Source organism: Harpia harpyja, chromosome 1, assembly GCF_026419915.1.
Source record: "Harpia harpyja isolate bHarHar1 chromosome 1, bHarHar1 primary haplotype, whole genome shotgun sequence".
Taxonomy (NCBI): domain Eukaryota; kingdom Metazoa; phylum Chordata; class Aves; order Accipitriformes; family Accipitridae; genus Harpia; species Harpia harpyja.
In genome coordinates, this window is record NC_068940.1 from 85,240,087 (window position 1) to 85,263,177 (window position 23,091).

General features: G+C 41.4%; 1 pseudogene; it reads left to right on the forward strand.

Annotated features, from left to right (window-relative positions):
• The first annotated feature begins 4,477 nt into the window (after positions 1 to 4,477).
• Positions 4,478 to 23,091, forward strand: part of LOC128138693 (ATP-dependent translocase ABCB1-like) — a 55,546-nt pseudogene continuing 36,932 nt past the window's right edge.

Sequence of the window (23,091 nt, forward strand, 5' to 3'; positions counted from 1 at the left end):
AGGGTTTGGACTAGACGATCTCCAGAGGTGCCAGCCAACCTCAGCCATCCTGTGACTCTGTGCAGGAAAAATCATGGTCACCCATGTGGATCCCACCAATTAAACAGATCCATTCCACATGCTGGCTTCCAGTATGTCAAGACCATTCAATACATTACAAGCTGTATTAAGAAGAAAATAGTCATAAAAATAACGCTTGAAAATCACTTCCTAAACTTTTGTCCAAAGAGTACATAAAAGTTTCCTGCACCTCAAAGATGACCAGAATATGACAAAAGGAATATTTTAGAAATACTTTATGATCTCTGCTTTCATCCCAGTGTGGTAGGTTGACCCTGGCTGGGTGACAGGTGCCCAGCAAAGCCGCTCTATCACTCCCCCTCCTCAACTGGACAGGGGAGAGAAAATATAACAAAAGGCTCGTGGGTCGAGATAAGGACAGTTTAATAAAGCAAAAGCAAAGGTGGTGCGTGAAAGCAAAGGAAAACAAAAGATTTTATTCTCTACTTCCCATCAGCAGGCGATGTCTGGCCACTTCCTGGGAAGCAGGGCTTCAGTACACATCGCGGTTGCTCCGGAAGACAAACGTAAATGAGAAATGCCCCCCACTTCCTCCTCCCTTTACTTAGCTTTTATTGCCGAGCTAATGTCATATGGTATGGAATATCCCTTTGTTCAGTTTGGGTCAGCTGTCGTGGTTATTTCCCTTCCCAAGATCTTGCCCACCCCCAGCCTGCCCGTGAGGTGGGGGAAGTGTTGGAGAAACAGCCTTGATGCTGTACGAGCACTGCTCAGCAGTAGGCAGAACACTGGTGTGTTATCAACGCCCTTCTAGCTACCAATACAGAGCACAGCACTACGAGGGCTGCTATGGGGAGAATTAACTCCATCTCAGCCAGAGCCAATACACCCAGTTTTGGCTGACAGCCTGAGGCAAGGAATTAGCCTTAGGTTGTGACTCCCCAAGGAGAGAGAGGGGTGTTTTGTCACTTTTACCAACAAGTCATCACTTCTAACAGAACATTGTTTTGACAGCACAACAGCAAGCCATGCCTTTACTCAGTGAAAGCCAGGGACTGGCAAACCTTTGTTAGGAATTGCAGATAGCTGTTTACAGGACAACATTGGAAGCTGAAAAGTGGATGCTCAGGTACTGCCATGGTTGCTTCTCTCTCCTTTTCTGCCTTTCCTGATGAGAGAGGGGGCTGCAGCAGCTCTCCCCTTCCCCTCTGCCACCTCCTCCTGCCACTGCCTTGCTGTAAGGCCCTCAAAGACCACCCTGAGAACTCATAATGAAAGGAAAACACTGAGTTCCTCCTCTCACATCACCAGACCTCATTCTGACTGTTTTTTAAAATTTCTTCTTAAGCTTTCCATCCCTTCTCAACCAGCACTATCAAACTCTGAAAAGACAACACTGATTTTCCAGATATAAACACAACCATCCACAGAACTTTGATGTGAGCTAATTCAAGTGATAAAATATAGAATAGTTTAAATCCTATTATAAAACCTACATGCATTATCTGTTACCTATTATAAGAGTAGGCCTAAAGAGACTTTATGAGCATTTGTCATTAAGGAAAGTATATGATTTTCTGTGTCCATCTTCTGGGCACAAAATATCCAAAAGGGACCACAGTGACTCCCATTCAGTTTGATCATGGATGACTGAACAGTGATAACAAGAGCACCTTTCCTTGAACAGCTTATAGTGGATTCACAGCCCAGTGTAATGGTCTACTCCAGGAAATGGTGCTTTTTCAGTCATCCTGATTACTTGTGAACCTTAGGAGGAATGATTAAAGCATGCACAAAGAGACTTCCTTTCAGAGGAGTTAAGAGGAGACTTCTCAGATGCTTTCAAGAGTGACAATGACAAAGCAGGCTCTTCAAAACTATTCATTCCTGAGCACTCCATTTCTAGAGGCAGAGTGTGCACATAGTCCTTTGCAGACCTAGCAGGCTCCAAGGGTGCTGCAAAAGGCTGGCATACACCAGTTTTTGGAAGTTTTCCTCGTTAGAGTTTTATGTAAATTGAGCAGAGTCCAACCTCACTGCTCAGTCCTAACCAACCTAGCCCTACTGACTGCTGAATAACCTTCCAGAACAGGTGAAAACAGATTAAGATCACTCCCCTTGGTAAGTCAGCACGTTTATTTTGTCTGAGACAGATTATCAATGTTCAATAGTGAACATTATAAACTAAGCAAAAACATCCAGTGAAATTTCATTCTACTTTAAAATACATTTTACTGTTTATTTTGTATTTATTAAACTGCAGAAATTTACATCCTTTGAAATAACATATTACTAAAGGTTATGCAGAGGACACCACCGGGGGTTCTGCTTAAAAACTGAAGACAAGCTGGTTTGAAACAGCATGTCAGGATATAGGTTCAGATTATTAGCTTTGCTTCTCTCAGCTAAATACTACTGGTAGTTTTTGCTGAGGTACTTTGTTTCTCTGAGAGATTAAAATATTCTGAAAATGAAACAGTCTTACAGAAATGGAAAGGGTGATAATATTGCTGTATCATATCAGGATTATGGATCTGAAGGCAAATGGTAAGTATAGCAGTTGATTTCAAAATATCCCCACGAAAGGTTGAACCAGATGATCTTTGAAGGTCCCTTCCAAGCTGGGCTGTTCTCTGATTCTATTCTAATAATGTCTTACCTTTAACTGCATAGGCTTAAATTTTACTGGTAAACAACACAAGAATAATCACACAGTTTTCCTTTTTTGGAAAAGTCTTTGATATCCATTATTCTCTTCAGACAATATAGACAAACACAGATATAAAAATATGTCAATATCTATGTCTAAATATGGATAAATCTAGTTATAGATAAATTATTAACAGATAAATCCAGTTGAATCCCCCACGTCAGGGGAAGCCTGTTTGAGAAGCAGAAGGCTTTGCTTGTAACTTGATGCTATTATTGTGAATTTCTATTGGAGTTATTGAAAATTTGGCTGCTTCACTCGTTCTTTTGCAAAAAGATACTGACAGCTTGTATTGGCTTTGTGTGGCAAGGTTTTGGTAGCGGAGGGGGGTTACAGGGGTGGCTTCTGTAAGAAGCTGCTGGAAGCTTCCCCTGTGTTCAAGAGAGCCCATACCAGCCGGCTCTAAGACGGACCCGCCGCCGGCCAAGGCCGAGCCAATCAGCGATAGTGGTAATGCCTCTGTGATAACATTTTTAAGAAGGAAAAAAAAGTTGGGACAGAGGGTAAACGGCAGCGGGAGAGAGAGTGAGAACATGTAAGAGAAACAACCCTGCGGACACCAAGGTCAGTGAAGAAGGAGGGGGAGGAGATGCTCCAGGCGCCGGAGCAGAGATTCCCCTGCAGCCCGTGGTGAAGACCATGGTGAGGCAGGCTGTCCCCCTGCAGTCCATGGAGGTCCACGGTGGAGCAGATATCCACCTGCAGCCCGTGGAGGACCCCACGCCGGAGCAGGTGGGTTCCCGAAGGAGGCTGTGACCCCGTGGGAACCCCGCGCTGGAGCAGGCTCCTGGCAGGACCTGCGGATCTGTGGAGACAGGAGCCCACGGAGCAGGTTTTCTGGCAGGACTTGTGACCCCACGGGGGACCCACGCTGGAGTAGTCTGTGCCTGAAGGACTGCACACCGTGGAAAGGACCCACGCTGGAGCAGTTCGTGAAGAACTGCAGCCCGCAGGAAGGACCCACGTTGGAGAAGTTCGTGGAGGACTGTCTCCCGTGGGTGAGACCCCACGCTGGAGCAGGGGAAGAGTGTGATGAGTCCTCCCCCTGAGGAGGATGAAGCGGCAGAAAATAACATGTGATGAACTGACCGTAAACCCCATCCCCGTCCCCCTGTGCCGCTGGGGGGTTGGTAGAGAATCCGGGAATGAAGTTGTGCCTGGGAAGAAGGGAGGGGTGGAGGGAAGGTGTTCTGAGATTTGGTTTTATTTCTCATTACCCTACTCCGGTTGATTTGTAATAAATTGAGTTAATTTTCCCCAAGCTGAGTCTGTTTTGCCCGTGATGGTAATTGGTGAGTGATCTCTCCTGTCCTTATCTCGACCCACAAGCTCTTTGTTATATTTTCTCTCCCCTGTCCAGCTGAGAAGGAGGGGGAGTGATAGAGTGGCTTTGGTGGGCACCTGGCATCCAGCCAGGGTTAACCCATCACACAGCTGTATCTATCCTTTTGCTAAAAGGCTGATACAAAATACTGGGAGAATTGAAGTCAGAGTAGTTAAAGGACAGCTAAGTTGCATGCTTCTCTGAGTTCTCTGAAAGTAGTGTCACTTTTTGCTAGAATGGAGGGCCAAATGGGGTCAGATGTCCTGCACGCTCTCCTTTCTACCCCACTCCCATTTCAAAAAAAGAAACAGATCATGGTGGAACATGATTTAAAGAACTGCATAATACTGTAATGCACTGTTTCCCATGTTATGCAGTAAAAGACACCTAATCCCCACATACTTTATGGGGGCGGACTTACGATGGTGTGAGTGGGACTTCCAGGCACCAGAATCTGACCTGTGTGCATGGCAGAAGTGGAAACAGTTACTCATCCCAGCTAGGATTAATAAGAGTTTATGAAACTGTTGACTGGCACAGTGCTTCATGTCCTTTAAAATAACTTGCGTCAATAACAGACATATTTGATCTGGCACTGAACTTTTTAGAGCTGAGAGAAGCCCTATTGCAAAACAGTGGAGAGTTTGACATTTTACCTACATCTTTAAAACACACTGGATGGGCTTAGTTTTAACTGGAGAACACAGGCTATTTGGAGGGAAAACTTAGTTTATTCAGATAACAACCTTCTCATGTCTCCTCTCTGATGTTGTATAGGTCAAGAACACTTATTAAAGCTCTTCTTTCTCCTTTTTCATGCTAAAAAGGAGATTTTTAATTCTGATTTAGACAAAAAGTCTTAAAACTTTAACAAATTGTTCTGAATTTGTCCATGGAGGTAAGTTATCATTTTAGTGTTCATCAGCTTGCAGTCTCTGGCACGCCAGAATAAAGCCTACTGCTATCTCTGCTAGTTTCAGCATACCAAAAAGCTGTGAAAATGTCAGGTAAAAATAAAATATCTTACGTTTTCACTTTGAATTTATTAAAAAAATCCCACCTACAACCAAAACCCCTATTTCCCTCTGCAAATGAGGCAGACTTTAATAATATTCTCAGATCTTGGTGCATTTTGGAAGAAGGCAAATCAATACAAAATTGTATAGTGTTTTAGAGTATCCACTGAAAGTCTGATGCACTACTGATTGACCAAGATGCCTATATTTATTGAAGATAAATTGAATTGAATGCGCAGCCCATTTATAGTGGTAAGTTTCATGATATTTGCATGCTTAGCAATCCCAGTCTACAATGTTGTTTATTATTTTAATGTATGTATGTCTACTCATGTTGCAGAGCTATACTAGAGGCACTTTGCTGTTTACAGTTGTCATGGTTTAACCCCAGCCAGCAACTAAGTACCACACAGCTGCTCACTCACTTCTCCCCCACCCAGTGGGATGGGGGAGAGAACTGGGGGAAGGGAAAGAAAAAAAAAAAAAGAAAAAGAAAAAAAAAAAAGGTAAAACTCATGGGTTAAGAACAGTTTAATAGAACAGAAAGAAAGAAAATAATAATGATAATAATAACAACAATAATAAAATTACAATAATAATAACAAAAGGATTGGAATATACAAAACAAGTGATGCACAGTGCAATTGGTCACCACTCACCAACCCATGCCCAGTTAGTCCCCGAACAGTGATCCACCCCTCCCGGCCAAGTCCCCCCAGTTTATGCACTGGACATGACATCACATGGTATGGAATACCCCTTTGGCCAGTTTGGGTCAGCTGCCCTGGCTGTGTCCCCTCCCAACTTCTTGTACCCCTCCAGCCTTCTTGCCAGCTGGGCATGAGAAGCTGAAAAATCCTTGACTTAGTCTAAACACTACTTAGCAACAACTGAAAACATCAGTGTGTTATCAACATTCTTTTCATACTAAATCAAAAACATAACCCCATACCAGCTACTAGAAAGAAAACTAACTCTATCCCAGCTTAAACAAGGACAACAGTGTAGAGTAGTCAGAAATCTGCAGTAGGAAGGGGAAATGTAGGAGAAAGGAAAGAAAAGGCAGACACAGGAGATGGAGCAAACTAGCTTGAACCCTGTCAATGCTGGAGATTTTTTACTGTCACAGCTACGTTCAACAGATGTTGACATAGGTCTATTAATAGATGGGTGGGGAGGGGGGTGTAACATGGACCTGAAATGTGTTTGGAGACACAGAAAGAAAGAAAAGGAAAATCCCCAGCATAAGGGTAGCAAATGCCGGAAAACTTATCTCCCACACTAGCTGTACTTCATAAGCACCTGGCATAGCTGCCTAATGGAAGACTTTTCAGAAGACATTGTCAGAAACAAGGAAATCTTAACTTCTATTTTCAAGTTATTCTTTGCAATTGATTCTAACTTACCAGTACTATACTAATTACTAACCAGTCTCTTCTCAGCTACTCACCTATCCAAATCCATATCCAGAAAACAACAGGAGTCACAGCAGATTTTACAATACAATTGCATTAATTTTTTAAACAGGTGATTTGGAAGCACACAGTTTTAATTTTCTTCTTTTATATGCAGGCTACAATATTTTTGCATTTTACATAGTTAGAGCCATCACAGATAAAGGGGACCTCAGGAGATCATCTGGCTCAATGGCCTTCTCAAAGTCAGGCAAAGCAACAAAGTTAAAGCAGGTTGCTCAGAGCCTTGTCCAGGCAAGTTTGGAAAATCCCCAGCAGCTGCAGTTCCACAGTCTCCCTAGGCACCTGTTCCAGGGCTTGACCACCACCATCAGAAGAAGTTTTCATAACATACCATAAGAATTTCTCTTATTACATCTTTAGTTACCTGCCCTCTTAAGGGCTTCAAATGAAACTGCACATAAGCTATTTGAACAAGCTTAGAAAGGAAATGATAGGGCAACTTCTGTACTATTTCAGTCTCAGTGATAACTGTATTAAGATTTAACAGAGTAATTCAATTTCATGCTTAACTAGTAGCAGACTTAGGATTTATTCAGATTTGACTCAGGTCTGCATCTAACAGAATCTGAGGTAGCTTTAGGAAAAAAGTTTTTCTTTTGTAGGTGAAAAGCTTTCCCAGCTCTCCCAAATACCTATGGAAAACTCATGCCTCTTTACCTCCTGAAGGGTAATTCCAGCATTTGAAACAAAACTTTTTCCTGCAGAAGAAGCAAGAGAAAAACACTACTTTGCAGAGCGATGACAGCTAGCATCACACTCTCTAGATTGCCAGTGCTAGCACTGCATTCAGCAGAACTCCCCTCTTTCTCCCCATTTTCTGAAAACCTGTGAGAAACTAACAGTAAAAATTCACACAGAGGAGAAAAGAAAAACACACATTGGTAATTCTTCCTTCCACACAGAGAGGACAAGAAACAGTAAACTGCTCTGACTCACTTGAAAGACCAGGTCAACTCCATTTAAGTAGCAGCCACAGCTAAACCTGTTTCCTTCAAAGATGACCCAGCTAAAGGTGCATCCCATGGACCCCACCTACATGCCAGAGAGCACAGCTTCCTTCATTTAAGGGATTATTTCACAGCCACACCTTTCAGACCATCACTACAGGCTCAGAGAGGAAAATCCATTCATTTTCTCTTGGTTTTGTTGCTTCTGGAAATCACATCCCCAGACTGGTCTGAGCACTCTTGCCTATTTTCTGGCAGCGGGGTCAGACATGTATGTCATGCACAAACCAGCATCTCCCAGGAGTACCCCGGGCTGGCACACTGACACGGGCGCCTCCTAAGAGCCATGGGATGCTGAACACATCCACTCTGTTACTCATCCACAGATACATTTTTACTCAAGGACTCATGCTCATTATTAGGCAATAAGAAAGACATTTTTACTCCTTTTTCTTTTTCTCTTCTTCCTCATTTGGAGTATGGGGACAGGAACAACCTGCTCTGACCTAACCATTCCTAGGCACTGCCCTTCCAGGGCGTGAGAGTTGATTTACCATCTACCCTACAAGGAGAATAAGGTATCTAGCAATTACCTGAGAGCCTGTTTAGAGGTCCCTGTGGCGACGTGATATCCCATGGCTCCTGCCTCCATGCAGATCCAGTAACTGGATTTAAGATTTTTTTTGGCTTCAGCAGCAAGCTGACTAAAACCCAGAGTTGTTATTTTCCACTTTGTTTTGGGGTTGTGTGGTGCGGTTTTGGTAGCAAGGGAGGGGCTACAGGGGTTGTTCCTGTGAGAAGCTGCTGGAAGCTTCCCTGGCTCCAAGTTGGACCCACCTCTGGCCCAGGCCAAGCCCATCAGTGATGGTGGTAGTGCCTCTGGGAGAATGTATTTAAGAAGGGAAAAAAAAACCCCAACCCCACCTGCTAGAAAACCTGCAGCCGACAGGGGAGTGGAATGTGAAAGAAACACCTATACAGACAGAGAGGTCAGTGAAAAGGAGCGGGAGGAGGTAATGCCCCTGCAGCCCATGGAGGTGAATGGTGGAGCAGATGCCCACCTGCAGCCCATGGAGGACCCCATGCTGGAGCAGGGGGATGCCCTCCAAGATGGCTGTGACTGCATGGGAAAGCCCACACTGAAACAGTCTGTTCCTGAAGGACTGCAGCCCATGGAAAGGACCCATGCTGGAGCAGTTCATGAAGAACTGCAGCCTGTGGGAAGGACTCACACTGGGGAAGTCCATGGAGGACTGTCTCCCGTGGGAGGGACCCCATGCTGGAGCAGGGGAAGAGTGAAGAGTCCTCCCCCTGAGGAGGAGGAGGCGGCAGAGACAATGTGTGATGAACTGATCGTAACCCCCATTCCCCGTCCCCCTGTGCCTCTGGTGGGGTTGGGTAGAGAATTCGGGAGTGAAGCTATGCCCAGGAAGAAGTGAGGGGTGGGGGGGAAGGTGTTTTAAGATTTGGTTTTACTTCCCATTATCCTTGTTTTGATTTGATTGGTAGTAAATTAAATTGGTTTTGTTTTTTCTCCCAGTTGAGTCTGGTTTTTGCCTGTGACCATAATTGGTGAATGATCCCTCCCTGTCCTTGTCTCGACCCGTAAGCTTTTCTTTATGTTTTCTCCTCATCATCCTACCGGTGGGGAGGAGTGAGCAAGTGGCCTCATGGTGCTTTGTTGCCAGCTGGGCTGAAACCATGACACACTTGTATACACACTTGTACAATAAAATGCATGATGAAACTCTGACTCTCCTTAGTACACAGTCTGTGAGAAACTGAAAGAGTTAATGTCTCAAACATTGTGGTGGGGCAAGTTCTGCTTAAAGACAAACCCTGCACAGCAAGGAGCCAAGGTGAAAAGCCCATCAGCTCAGACATCAGCAACAGGAGGGGGAGGGCGTGCTGGAGAGTGCACAGCTCCCTGTTCTGATAAAAAGATCAAACAATGGCAGTGTCTGCAGGGAAGAAGTTACTCCCCAAACGACCCCCAAGCCCAAAGGCTCACAAACTGCTCATTAACCTGGAGTTCGGGTGCCTGCCCGAAGGAGGGGCAAGGATGATAAAAGGACACAAACTGAAGCCCCAGGTGTGCAAGCCCACCGGGACTGGACCCCTCAGCTGACTGAACCAACACTGGACCCAGGACCGGTGAAATCTTTCTCTCTTCCTTTTTCTCTCTCTGTCTTCTTCTCTCTTTCCTTTTCCTTCTCCACAATCCCTACACCTCATCCCTTTAAGACATAAAACCATTGACCAAGTCTGGGACTAAGTGGATCCAGCCGCCCCTGGGCCCTTCTCTCAGGAGGAGTCTAGAAGGCAAGGGGGTCTGCTCTGAACCTCGTGACTCGACGGGAGGGATCTCCTTATTCCATGAACTGATGTATGTGGTTACCCTGGGTTACACAGTTTACAGAAGTAGTCTTATGCCAATTCCTGTTGTGAGAAACTCCGCCACCTACTATCACGCCTCCCCAGTTCAGTTTGCTTCTGTCATGAATAAAATCTTTAACTGATCATTTGGTGTCATTTCACCTTAATTTAGCCCAAGGGAATTTCGAATTAAACATGACTCCCCGGTATGTCCAGTCTGGGTCATGACACAGTCATATTTAGTTTTTTTATGACCATTGCTTCATGGGAAGTATTAGTAATGTTACAACAGAAACAGGAGACATCACTTTTATACAGCTTTAAATATATTGGACTTGAAACTGCTTACAGTAGTAAAGACCCACCAGCCCAAAATGTAGACCTAAGATATTATAAAAGCAAAGAAATTATTACAGATATATTATTAGATTTTATTTTTTTAATTTCAGTTACAGTCTTTATTCTTAAAATGATTATTAAGAAGTTAGTTTTATGTTACAATTTTACCTTTTTATGTATTAAAATTTTCTTATTTTACTTTTTACTGCCTCCTGCACTGTTAACGCTGTGTTGTCACTCAAATGCATTTGCTGCAATTAGGGAAGTTTTCAGCTCAGTTCTGTTTCTGCTTTTAGTTTCGATACTCCAACTGGCAGGATAAACTCCTCATGGTGCTAGGCACTACCATGGCAATACTCCATGGAGCAGGTCTCCCCCTTATGATGATAATCTTTGGTGACATGACAGATAGCTTATACACTTGAGAAAATATTACTTGTCCAGGTAGGAACTGTTGTAACTTCTAGTTGGTGTCATTGAAATATGGCTTTTATGCAAAAAAAAAAGAGTTGTAGTTAGACAAAATAAAGGGTAGTATAGCAGTGCACCTCAAGCTATTGATTCCCAGTTTGCTCCTATGTTGTGGGCTAGATGTGTCACTGGCCCAGTCACTACTGTGAGAAGTGACAGGGCTTTAATTTTGATTAGTTCTGTATTTCTTCCAACTAGTCTACTGTGCTGTTACAAACAGTTCACTTATTAACTGCTATGTCAGGTTTAAAGGAAACACTTTAAAATATTACAGTTTGGGTTAAGGAACTCAATAAATGGATTGATGGAAAATGGTAAAAGAAACTGAGAAAGAAAATCTGTTGTGCTATGCGTTGAAATCGGAAGCAGTTCTTATGCAAAACTAAATATTTAAACCAAAATATGTAATAAAGCCCCAGTTATAAAAAAAAAGTGGGTGTAATAAATACATAACCCAGCACAAATGTTATTAGATATTTCAATATTTACTAACCGCTGTGTATTTTTGGTGCTACCATCATCTATGCTGATTCTTACACAACCTTTAAGGGAGCTACAGAGTGGATATGTCATTGGGAATCTAGTAAGTGGGAGTAGGTCATGTGAAAACATGGAGGACAGAGCATTGGCAACGTCTCCTGGCAATAGGAGATCCCAACCTTTAAAGGTGGGATGGGTGAAAGGACATGCTTGGGATAGAACCCCAGCTGCGAAATGGAATCAACAGGTGGACCACCTGGCCCAAATAAGGATGGTCACCAGTGAGAAGGAAGACTGATAGACTAGCAGAATGGTTGCATATCAAGTGAGGCCACTCAGGGAAAGCGGATCTCTATTATGAATGCCGATCTTGGGGTTGGCCAGTGTCTATGAAAATCTGTGAAGCAATTCTTACAGCTTGCCCGCAATACCAAATAAGGCTTAAGGCTAATCACCCAAATCAAGCTCCAGCCCAGCATATCAGACAAGGCAAGGCTCTTTGGAGCACGTGGCAGGTTGATTACATTGGTCCTCTGAGACCATCCCATGGAAGGAAATATATTTTGGTGGGAGTGGAGGTAGTATCAGGATTGCCTATGGCAACGGCTCTTGGCACAACTACTGGAGACCAGACAGTCCAGGTTTTGTGAGAATGATTTGGTATTCTACCTATTCCTGAACGTATTCAAAGTGATAATGGGTTGTATTTCACAGCCACAGTGGTACAAGACTGGGCATGGGGGGAAGGCATCAAATGGGTGTTTCACACCCCATATTACCCGCAAGCTAATGGTATAGTTGGGCGAACCAATGGCTTGATCAAAAAAACATGCTGTTGTCTCATGCCATAACTGGGACACACCATTACCACAGGCAGTTTTTACTGTTAATAACCAATGGGGAAATTATGGAAGTCCAAAAATTCGAGCATTTTGTCCTATGGGACCATTAAGGGGCAATGACTCTATACCAGATGATCAGAGACGCCATTTTCCACTGGAGACATAGGTGGGCCAACCTGCCATGGTGAAACTGCCCTCCACTGGTATTGTTCCTATGACCTTAGCAAAACCCAAAGGCTTGTATGCCTGGGAAGCCTTAGATGGGAACGGAAAGACTCGCCACATCAGTGCCTGGTGGATAATCCTGGACTTCTAATGCTGTGAACCAGTTTAAGACCGAGGCCTAGTTTGTGCTTTCTTACAGGACAATGAAGAAATGAGCCCTTCCAGTGCTTCTACTGGCAGTGGTGATGGTGGCAGGCATGGATGGTGAAGATCTGGATGATAATGTCGTGGTGAAAATGATGGACATCAATATATCACGAGCCCTTGACCTCACATGGGAGCAATGTAACAGTCATAGTTGGAGGTTCAGATTGGATGGGGGAGGAGGTTATACTCATGTTGTTTATAGTTGGTCACCGGCTGCAGTAAATGCTAGTTCAGTATGCAACACCAAATGTCACTGTATCCTCCAGCTAACCCATGGGATCACGGGGTGGAGTTGGAATGGTACTACACTATGCCCTGAAATTCCAGGGGGGGGACTGTGTATGGTACCCAAGGGAACACCGATAGAGCATTCTAGAGCTGAGTTTACAACTATCAACCTCAGCCAACACTACACGTGACAGTTTGGGGACTCTTGAACAATCAGTTATAACATACTGGCAAAATGACTATCCAAAATTGAGCCTTAATGGATTCAATGTTACTGAAAGAGAAGGGTGTATGTGAAGTTTTTGAACCTGTCGATGGACAACTGCTGTGTTCACTCCAAATGTGTCAATGTAGCTTCAAGATCAAATCAACAAAAGAAAGTGGCAGGAGACTCAGAGGCAATTGCTTCTGCACCAGGGACTAACTGGCTGGGAAAGGTTTTGATATATTTGGATTTTCTTTGACAGGGTGGATGACTAGGCTTCTCTAATCTTTAATAATGCTTGTAGTTATGATTACTGTAATCTGTATTGCAATAAGTTCTATCAAACGCTTGGTAGTGAAGTCTGTACTAATAGTTAAGTATACTCCTTTAAAACCTGTTTGTGCACTGGATATTCCTGTGTCAGATATTCCACTTTAATTCTAAACCAGAATGGAATGATGACCCACAATGAACATCAAATTCAGCAGACTGTACTCCTTTTTAACTTTGGAGGCAAGAGGTGACTGTACCACCACTCCAACGAAACCAGTTGAATCGTGACTGTGGTCATGGGGTGGATTGTGTGGCAGTACACTCCCCCCAGCAGGAAACGAAACTTCTCCAGGCAGGGGGAAGAGAAAAAAACCCAAACCCTAGAGGCTGCAGGTTGAAATTTGAACTGACCAATGGAGATGTGCCAGGTACACTGAGGTGACCCTCTTGGCCATTAGGGATTAAATGACCACAGATCAGATTCGACAAGGGTATAAATGGGTTCCCGCCAGAGGACATGTGGGAATCAGTCCTCCTGGGAGCAGCAGGTCTGCAGTTGGGGACTCCCCCTCGGGTTGGGGCACCACCCGAGGTAACTCCTCGAGGGAGAGAGCCCTCAGCTTTTAGGTGAGTGATACGCGCATTTTGGAGCCATCATTTTAAATCTTAAGAATTTTTAAGTCAGCTGTGTAGTATTAATTCCCTTTACATCATTGAGCTTGTGGTTTACAAAATGTTACCGGAGTTCTAACTTTTTACTGAAGAATAATCTGAGCTTTAACACCTGTTGGATTTGATTGTGCGTGCCTCTGTAACAATTTTAGAAGGATATTAAAAGTGTCCCAAAGACTATGGTTATGGGTCCGCTTATTTGAACAACAAAAAAAGACTTTCAGACTGATATAAGGATGAGATTATCAGAAAAAATTGCTTTTCTGCTGCTAAGTTTGAGCATATGAGAGATGCACCTGAGAGTCCCTTTTGTCCAAACATCATCAACTTTGTCCTTTTCTTCTAAACCAGTGGGAGCCTTGCTCATGTTACGTGAATTGGAATTTCCTAAACTTCTCCAAAGACCTCCATGTTATTTCCCACTTCTCCAACACCACTTTGTTCCTTGACAGAGAAGTAGATAAGGTACAGAGGGCAAAGAGCTGAACACTATATTCATATAGTTCCATGGTTCAGCCCAATGCTCTTCATTAAAGAGCATTATGCTTATTTAAATCACCTAACTTACCTGTCAAACATTGATTTCAAAAGGAGTTAACCACTCCCTCTGAATATTTGGACAAGAATGACTGTTACTGGTGCACAGAGTATAATGATATTCCTCAAAGCATCCCCAAAAGAGTCAAACTATTAAGTGTTGTCACCTCTGCTTCATCATTTGATTTCTACTGTGCAGTATTTGCACTGGAAAATTAGTCTAGGTTTAAATCAAGTGTAAATATAAAGTGCAGTATCTAATTCTGAAAAGTTGTTATGATCACTTCTTACTGCAGAGCCAAACCAGAACAAGGCATATTTATTCTGAAATTAAAGTGCCAAATGCACATTCCAGAATTGTTCATTCCTGATTAGCTTTACATGTAGACGAATCCTTATACAATTTAATTACACCTTTAACCTCTGGCAACAAGAATTCATTAAATAAAAACATGTCCCCTGGACAATTGGAAGGAAGCGCCTAATACCGTATTCATTAATTTTCTGAACTTTACTTATTTATGAACATACATTTGTAAAGTACTCCAGAGCACTATTAAATAAGGTGGGTTTTATAGCTCCTGTGTATTGTTTTATAAATATTCATAAAACCAGCACACATTCCAGAGAAAATATTGTATTTGAAATGTGGAATTCAGGCTAGTGATTGTAGAGTACCTGAATTTAATTAGTTTTTTTAACTGTTTATTATCTTACAGGTAGAATGTTCACTTCTGGCTTCAGAAAATGCTTTGTAGTGTATTGCTTAGCTCCAGTTCCCTTAAACATGGTCAGGGGCTAGGTAAGGTGCTAGGTATCTGACAGCTTTTAATCTCCAATCAGCATTGTTGGGATAGGAGCTTACAGAAGGAAATTATTATCATGTGATTAAATAAAAATAAACTAGCTTTTCTCTAATTTGCTCTCTAGCAAATTTTTCTTTATTGAACCATATGTCAGTGAATTTTTCTATATAAATTTTTTCTTATGCTCTCATGGGAAAGTTGGAGGACGAAATCAGGAAAGTTTTCATTCACTTCATGGCTATTCTTTTCTTGTAATAGAGATCTCAAGCAATCATCCTGTAAATATTATTCTAATATTTAGCTCAAGATTAATCTCATGATAAATATCTCATGGAAAGGAAGGAATTCGGTTTTTGTTATGTCATCATTGTATGAGTCAGGGGCACCTTGCATTTTCTCACTCCAATCCCAGCCTGTGCCAGATGGCTCCTGCAAACCTACAACCTTTATGCCACAAGCTCACTCAGAGGGACAGTTATTCCTCCCTTTCTTGTGTGTCAGGATACCTTGTTGTCCTCCCATGCCAGTTCTCATGCCTTTCCCTCAATGCGTGCTCCTGCTCTTGCTCTTCCTCCTTGCCCACATCATTCTACTCCTTGTCCTCCCCTTGTACTCTTCTCCAGCTCCCATTTTGCCACCAGCCCTGCCTGCCTGGCCAGCTGGCTTCTCTTCTTCCTGCTGCAACTTTCCTGTTCATCCTGTCCTGGTTTTAGCTGGGATAGAGTTAATTTTCTTTCTAGTAGCTGGTATAGAGTTATGTTTTGGGTTCAGTGTGAGAAGAATGTTGATAACACACTGATGTTTTCAGTTGTTGCTCAGTAGTGTTTAGACTAAGTCAAGGATTTTTCAGCTTCTCATGCCCAGCCAGCAAGAAGGCTGGAGGGGCACAAGAAGTTGGGAGGGGACACAGCCAGGGCAGCTGACCCAAACTGGCCAAAGGGATATTCCATGCCATGTGATGTCATGCCTAGTACATAAACTGGGGGGGAGCGGGGCTGGGAGGAATCACTGCTCGGGAACTGACAGGGCATGGGTTGGCGAATGGTGAGCAATTGCACTGTGCATCACTTGTTTTGTATATTCCAATTCTTTTATTATTATTGTAATTTTATTATTGTTATTATTATCATTATTATTTTCTTCCTTTCTGTTCTATTAAACTGTTCTTGTCTCAACCCATGAGTTTTCCTTTTTCCTTCTGATTCTCTCCCCCACCCCACTGGGTGGGGGGGAAGTGAGTGAGTGGCTGCGTGGTGCTTAGTTGCTGGCTGGGGTTAAACCACAACAATCCTTTTTCCTTTTCTCCTTTGCTTTCCTTCCTCTCTCAGTAGCTAACCACCACAAGAGAGTAAGGCACAGTCCAATGCACAAATGGCTGCCACCCACCTGGTTCTGAGGGAGGTCCTGGGAGCAGGACCTCTCACGGCTGAAGGAGCTCTGTGCCAGCTCTGCAAGAGCTTCTATAGAGATTCCCCATTTCCTGCTCTTTGGCTTTCTCATTTTCGTCAAAGCCACAAACGTTTTGGCTGATGCCTAACAAATGCCCTAAAATGTTGGAAATGATCACATGCAAAGCCCCAAAATTACTTTGTTTAATCCGTAATTAAATGACACCTTATCAGTCAGCAAAGTCAACTAATTTCATACATCTCTAAACCACATATTTTCTATTAATTTATGAACTTTTTAAAGGACAGTACCTAGGAGACCCTAGTAGCTGGATGAAAACTGTAGATACTGTTTTCGCATAACTCCATCAGCTAGTGAAGTTTGGATCCAGTTTTATGAAAGAAAGTGAAACAAAGCTTCTTGTAACTCAGAGAAACTACTCCCTTTCTTCCTCCCCCATGCATCCCTTCAATGTCAAAAGCTCATCATAACGTCTTAGGCAAGCCATTTATTCTCTCCGTGTTCTTACTGCACAGGATCACACATTTAAAATTTGTTGACAATAAGTGAAATTCTGAAAAACATTCCTTAAAGACAAACACCTTGTACTCTACCAGAAATAAACCAAAATGAGACGGTTATGAAAACATGCATGATGGAGTTTCCATTAAATTTCCAGGTTTTCTGTTTTCATTTAGTCTTTGCCACTACAAACACAGAGTAATATCCACCTAATGGTCACCCACATAATAATAATGATTGCCATTGGGAAGGTAAATCAAGTACTCTTTGGTACCCTTTTCTTCTAGAAGGACAAAGAACAGACAGTGAAGTCGAGAGACACCAAATTTAAAACTGATAATAGAAATGCTTTTTATATAATGCCCAACAAATCTGCAGAGCTCATAACCAAAAAATATAAATTAGGCCAAGAACTTACATATTTTTAACATTTCTAATTGGATAAAATTGTAATAGGGACTGAGATGCAACAGTTGGTCTGATTAAACTATCTCACTGAGAAGCTATTTCATGTTAGTCTAATAATATTTATTCACAGTCTTCTAAGTTGTTAAGCACCAGTTATTTTCAGAGACAGGCTGTGAGGGCACATCACAGGTGCCGTTGTCTGAGCAATTTCCAGGTTTATGGTTGGAGGGGGGGTTGTTCCTTTTTCTCTCTCTGTCTACCTATACCCTATCTCTTCTTTTGTCATGCTTTGCCCTTTCCAGGTTTTCCTTCTGTTCCCACTTCTTTTAAGGCCTAGCTCCTCTTTCTTCATGCCCCCTTGCTGAAATGGAAAGAAAACCCTAGTCTTTTTGTTCAACCTCAGAGAACGGTATTTGTTTTGTAAGTAAGCCAGGATGGTCTGCTCCTTGAAGGGAGTATGAAATCACAGATGGCAAATTCTACTCTTGTTGTACAAACCCCACTGTGTACGATAGGAATTATTCATACAAAAATTATCTGGCTCAATTCTGGAACTGGAATCTAAACATAAACATTCAGTTTATTTGTCATGCAAAAAAGCTGGCAAAAGCAGAGCTATGTGTTTCTTAACAAATGTCATTGAACAAATAATTCACAATGTCATATACTTTTATTTTCTAATTAATTATTAATAATGATATTATAAAATAACCATAATTAATAGGGATTTTGAACCAAAATTAAATTAATTCCATTGTGTTTTGGCATAAACTAAATGTTAGAACAAATGTATAAATTCTGTTTTTTCCCTAGTTTTGCTGCTTTTTGTAGCTTTTTTATTATGCTGGCAATGATTAAGAACAACATTCAGCTGCTCATTTAATTTTAAGTTATTCATTAATGTACTAATATTTTTCAGTTTAAATATGAAATGTTTTGTTTAATTGCAATCATGAATAAAACATCTTTGGCATTCATTTGTAACAAAAGTACTTAGAATAGCTTTTGTTATTGCTTTTTCTTTTTTTGAATGTGTGGAGCCTTATTTTGTGGTAATTGCATGAACAGTACCTAGACACTAATTTATTTCTTTTTCCTTAGGAACGTACACAATTTTTAAAAAACTAACATTTCTCAAAGATGACTAAACAAAGCAGTTAAATGATGATACCATGCAAACAATTAAAATTCAATATCTATATCTTTACTTCGTTAAATGAAAGTGGACATCTGGAAACTTAACTTACTTTTGCTTTTATATCACTTAAGCATTTTTAAAATCCCTGTCTTAATTTTCATTGATTGTGGGAAGTATTTCTAAGAGTCAATATGTCATTCTAAGCTTGTTTTTTTAATCTATGTCTTCATGGATTTTAAGACAATACTTTTAGAAATTTTTTTCACTTTGTGGAAGTTGTATAATAAGTTAGCAAAAGATAACAACTGAAATTTGATTCTGAAAGAAATTAAAAATATTCATTATAGTGAAGAAAGAGGAATAGCAGCTAGTCCTGTTTGGAGTAGAATTAATTCCGTTTCCAATCTTTTTGTTTCCTTTCAGATATGCATATTATTATCCTGGTATAAGAGCTGGTGTTCTTTTTGCTGCACTACATTCAAGTTTCATTTTGGATGCTGGCTGCTGGCTGGCAAATAAAAAGAATCAGACAAGAATTTTTTCATGCTGTAATGACACAGGAGATTAGATGGTTTGATGTAAATGATGTAGGCGAATTTAACAGTAGATTTCTAGAGTAAGTATTAAATATCAGTTAATTGCCAACTGAGTACTAATTCTAATTATTGAAAATCAGTTGTAATACTTCCCTCAGAGCAGTGTGATTTTATCTTATTAAACTCCTCTGTAAGCTATGCTATTATTTATATGGATCCTGAGATGTGTATGGATCATTTAAATGGAGCCTGAGGAACAGAGGTGTTGGAGAATGCTGCTCCATGCCCTCTGTGGCTGCAAACTTGTAGCTGTGTTGAATTGCAGGTGTTCGAAACATGATGGAGCACTGACAAAGTGTACTGCACCCAAAGAGTTTATTTCTGTCTTTTCCACCCATTCTTATTTGTTTGGATATAATTTGGTTTTTTCAGTGACATCTCCAAGATTAATGAAGGAATAGGTGAAAAATGGCAATGTTCTTTCAGGCTGTGGCAGCCTTTTTCACTGGATTTATAGTTGGCTTTACAAAAAGCTGGAAAATAACACTTGTGATCCTGGCACTCAGTCCTGTTCTAGGGTTCTCATCAGCTCTCTGGGCAAAGGTAGGCAAAAAGTGTGAGTTTTCAATAAACTGGTAAACTATATCTTCTATAATCCCATTTGGTATCTGTAAGATTTAAAAATGCAATCTGGCTCTTAGTGAATTTAGACCTTGCCCACATGCAGAAAGGTGTGGATAGGTGCATGACGACACTGGTACAGCTGGAGTGCCTCCACCATGGACTCAGCTATACTGCTGCAAAGTTTATGTAAGTATAAACATGAAAGGGTAAATAAGCAGTACCTTTGCCTTCTTCATTGGACTCCATGACAACTACAGCAAAATGACCAAGTACTGTGAGTAAAAACAAATAAATACAGAAATGAAGTCAAATGGCACAGCTGCAGTCATCGCAGGTAACTGCAGTAAGTTCTGGCATGAACCTGGAGTGAATCAGGTTTTCTATGATAAGACCCGTCTGTGGACTCTGACCCCAAGGCGAGGAGGGCTTTACCCCCAGGGACAGCACAAGGACACGGGCACCGACAGCCGGGCAGCTGGCACACCGTTAACTCTACTCCAGACCATGCCTTTGCCATTTGCTCAGCTCCCAATCACTTACTGAAAACAGCACACCAGAAGTGGATGCAGACCACTGGGAGAGAGAAAGAGACTTCATCTATAGAAATATAATTGCTTTTGGCTAGGACTTTGAAAGGGGCATCAGGACGTCGAGTACCAACTGGCTACTGAGTTTCAGTGACACTGGCCAGCCTTGCCCTTTCAGCTAAGATGAAAATCCCAACCCTATTTAACATGTGCGGTCCCTAATACTCCATAGCACATGAGTACTCTGCTACAACTTCATCTGCATCCTACTATGTGTTTGGAGCATGAATGTTCCCATGGTTGTCAGGCAACTAATTGTCCTGACACAAACCAGAACTGCCTGACCGTGCTGGTGCAAGTATTTTTAAGTGTAAGGGATCTTAGCTCCTCTGGCTGTCCAAAATGATGAAAGTATAGAACTGAAAATCCAACCTCATTTTTTGGCAGCAGATAACATGCATTTTTCTAGTCAATATATTTTATGCAATGCAAACATTATCATGATGCCCTTCATTAAATTTCTGCCTTGGAAGTCAAATGTGGATTCTTTTATAAATCTTTATAATAAAATAAAGCAGATAGGAAATTTGGTACAATAAATTAAGAATTCTTAGACATCAGAACAACACTTGAGCTCGTTCTGGTTTTGTTTGAGTGGGGGAGTTAAAATATTTTTCTTCTGCACAGATAATTTCCACATTCACTAACAAAGAGCTAGCTGCATATGCAAGAGCAGGAGCTGTTGCAGAGGAAGTTCTGGCAGCAATTCAAATTGTGGTAGCATTTGGAGGACAAAGAAAAGAAATTGAAAGGTGAGAATAAAGTTTCCATATGTTCATTGTTTTTATAATAGTGACTAAAGAGATTTTGAATTTTTTTATATCTTTGCTGCTGACTTTTTTCTTGTCTCTACTTTTTTATTAGCTTCAAAAAGCATCATAAAACATGCAGAGATGCAGTTCCTTTCCCAAAGAGAATATGGTCTTACAGACCTCATAAACCCAGTGAGAGTTGTAAGCAAAAAAGACAGGCACGCGGCAAAAGAAAGACAAGTATAACACTAAGGTCACAAACCAAGGTTATGCATATGTATATATTTCTATTATACTATGGAACATCATTCTTGCCATCTTTTTGATCTTTTATCTAAAGATAACCAGCATGACCACAAATACTGCCAGGAGTTTTTCAAACTCAAGGTTCAATAACAATTGTTATCCACAGAAAACACACGCCATCCCCTGACCTGCTTCTCCCTTTATGCTCCAGCTGCCACTGCTGCCGGCTCAGGCAGCTGAAAGAAGTCCTTTGGGTATCTGGTCCTCACTTCCCAGTTCACCCCAGCATCTTTCTTTAGTTACCCAGTGCTGTTCATCACCCTCATACCTCTCATCACCTCTTTTTCCTACTCATCCTTAGAGCACTGTTTGCCAGCCACTTCCTGCCATGGGTGCACTAAATGCGATGTAGGTCTTTCCTCGTGACCCAGAAGTGGGAAGGACCTCCTGTGTTACCAGGACCAGGTAGTAAGCAAATGTGTCATCTAATTCCCTTGTTAATAAGCATAAAAACTCCATTCTAAAACCAGGTAGGCTTTTTAACTCTGCTGCTGGTGGGAGGCTATTCTACTGCTTGACTGTCTGAAGACGGGACATCTCTTTCCAACAAAGTGTATGCATAGTTCCTATACATTAATTTGTTACTGTATCAGCACTGAACATTTGCTTTAGTAGTTCCCTCCCATGGGTTTACTTTCCTGTGCTGTTTATATAAATATATCATAGACTCTCTCAGGTGGCATTTTGCTAGGACAACCAAATTAAGTTCTTATAGTTTTCTCGTACAGTATAGGTTTGCCATTTCACTGGTCATCTTTTATTTTACATAATTATGGTTCATCTGCTTCTCTTATTACTACCCTCCAACATCAAGTCTCTAATTCTGTAAGACATTCTGGTATTCTTTTTCCTGGTCCTCTCACTGGTCCTCTGTACTGATTCTCTTGGTTTTGTACCATCAGGAAATTTCATTATCCTGAGTATTATTTGCATGCCCAAGTCACTAAAATAAGTAAAAACAATAAATCCCAAGACTGACTGAAGAATTCATGTTGTCAACTCCCTTGGGTATTATAGCTCCCTGCTGAACACCACAGTCTTGCTTCAAACTGTACTGTTCTTTTATTACTTCACAACTACTGTTCAATTAATAATTTATCCTATGGCTTTAGGATAAATTGGCATTAGATGGCATTAATGAAGTCCCAAAGGACTAGTTTTACTGTGTCTCACCTCTCTAGAAAAGACAGTATTAAAGAAAAGTAAATGGGTTAATCCTTTGCTTTCATAACCCATAACACATTTAATTTCTTGTAATTTCGTATGATTTTATTTCCATTTATTTCTGATTTTATTATTTTCTTCAGGATTTGTTTGCAAGCTTTATGTGCTGTTTTTGTCAGGCTACAAGCTTGTAATTTCTCAGGTTACTGTTTCTTTTGTAATACTTCGGTCCTGTGGCTCTATCCACAATTCAAGGCACTGCTTACCTTTCTTCATAGCATCAGTAATATTCACTCACAGTCGGAAGATTCCACCTAAAATCACAACATGAGAGCTGTTTAACAGCTTGCCACAGCCTTTTTCCACTCCTCCAGGACTTGTTCCAAACAAAATTGATCAGCTCAGTCTGTTACAACATGAAAGACAGTCAATACATTTTCATCTACTCTTAGCAAGATCTTTCTCAGAACTGGATTACTGTTTACAAAAATATTTTATATATGTTTGATTTATTTTATGGGAAATTTATGAATTACACAATGTAAGAAAGAGTAATTTCCTGTATGTT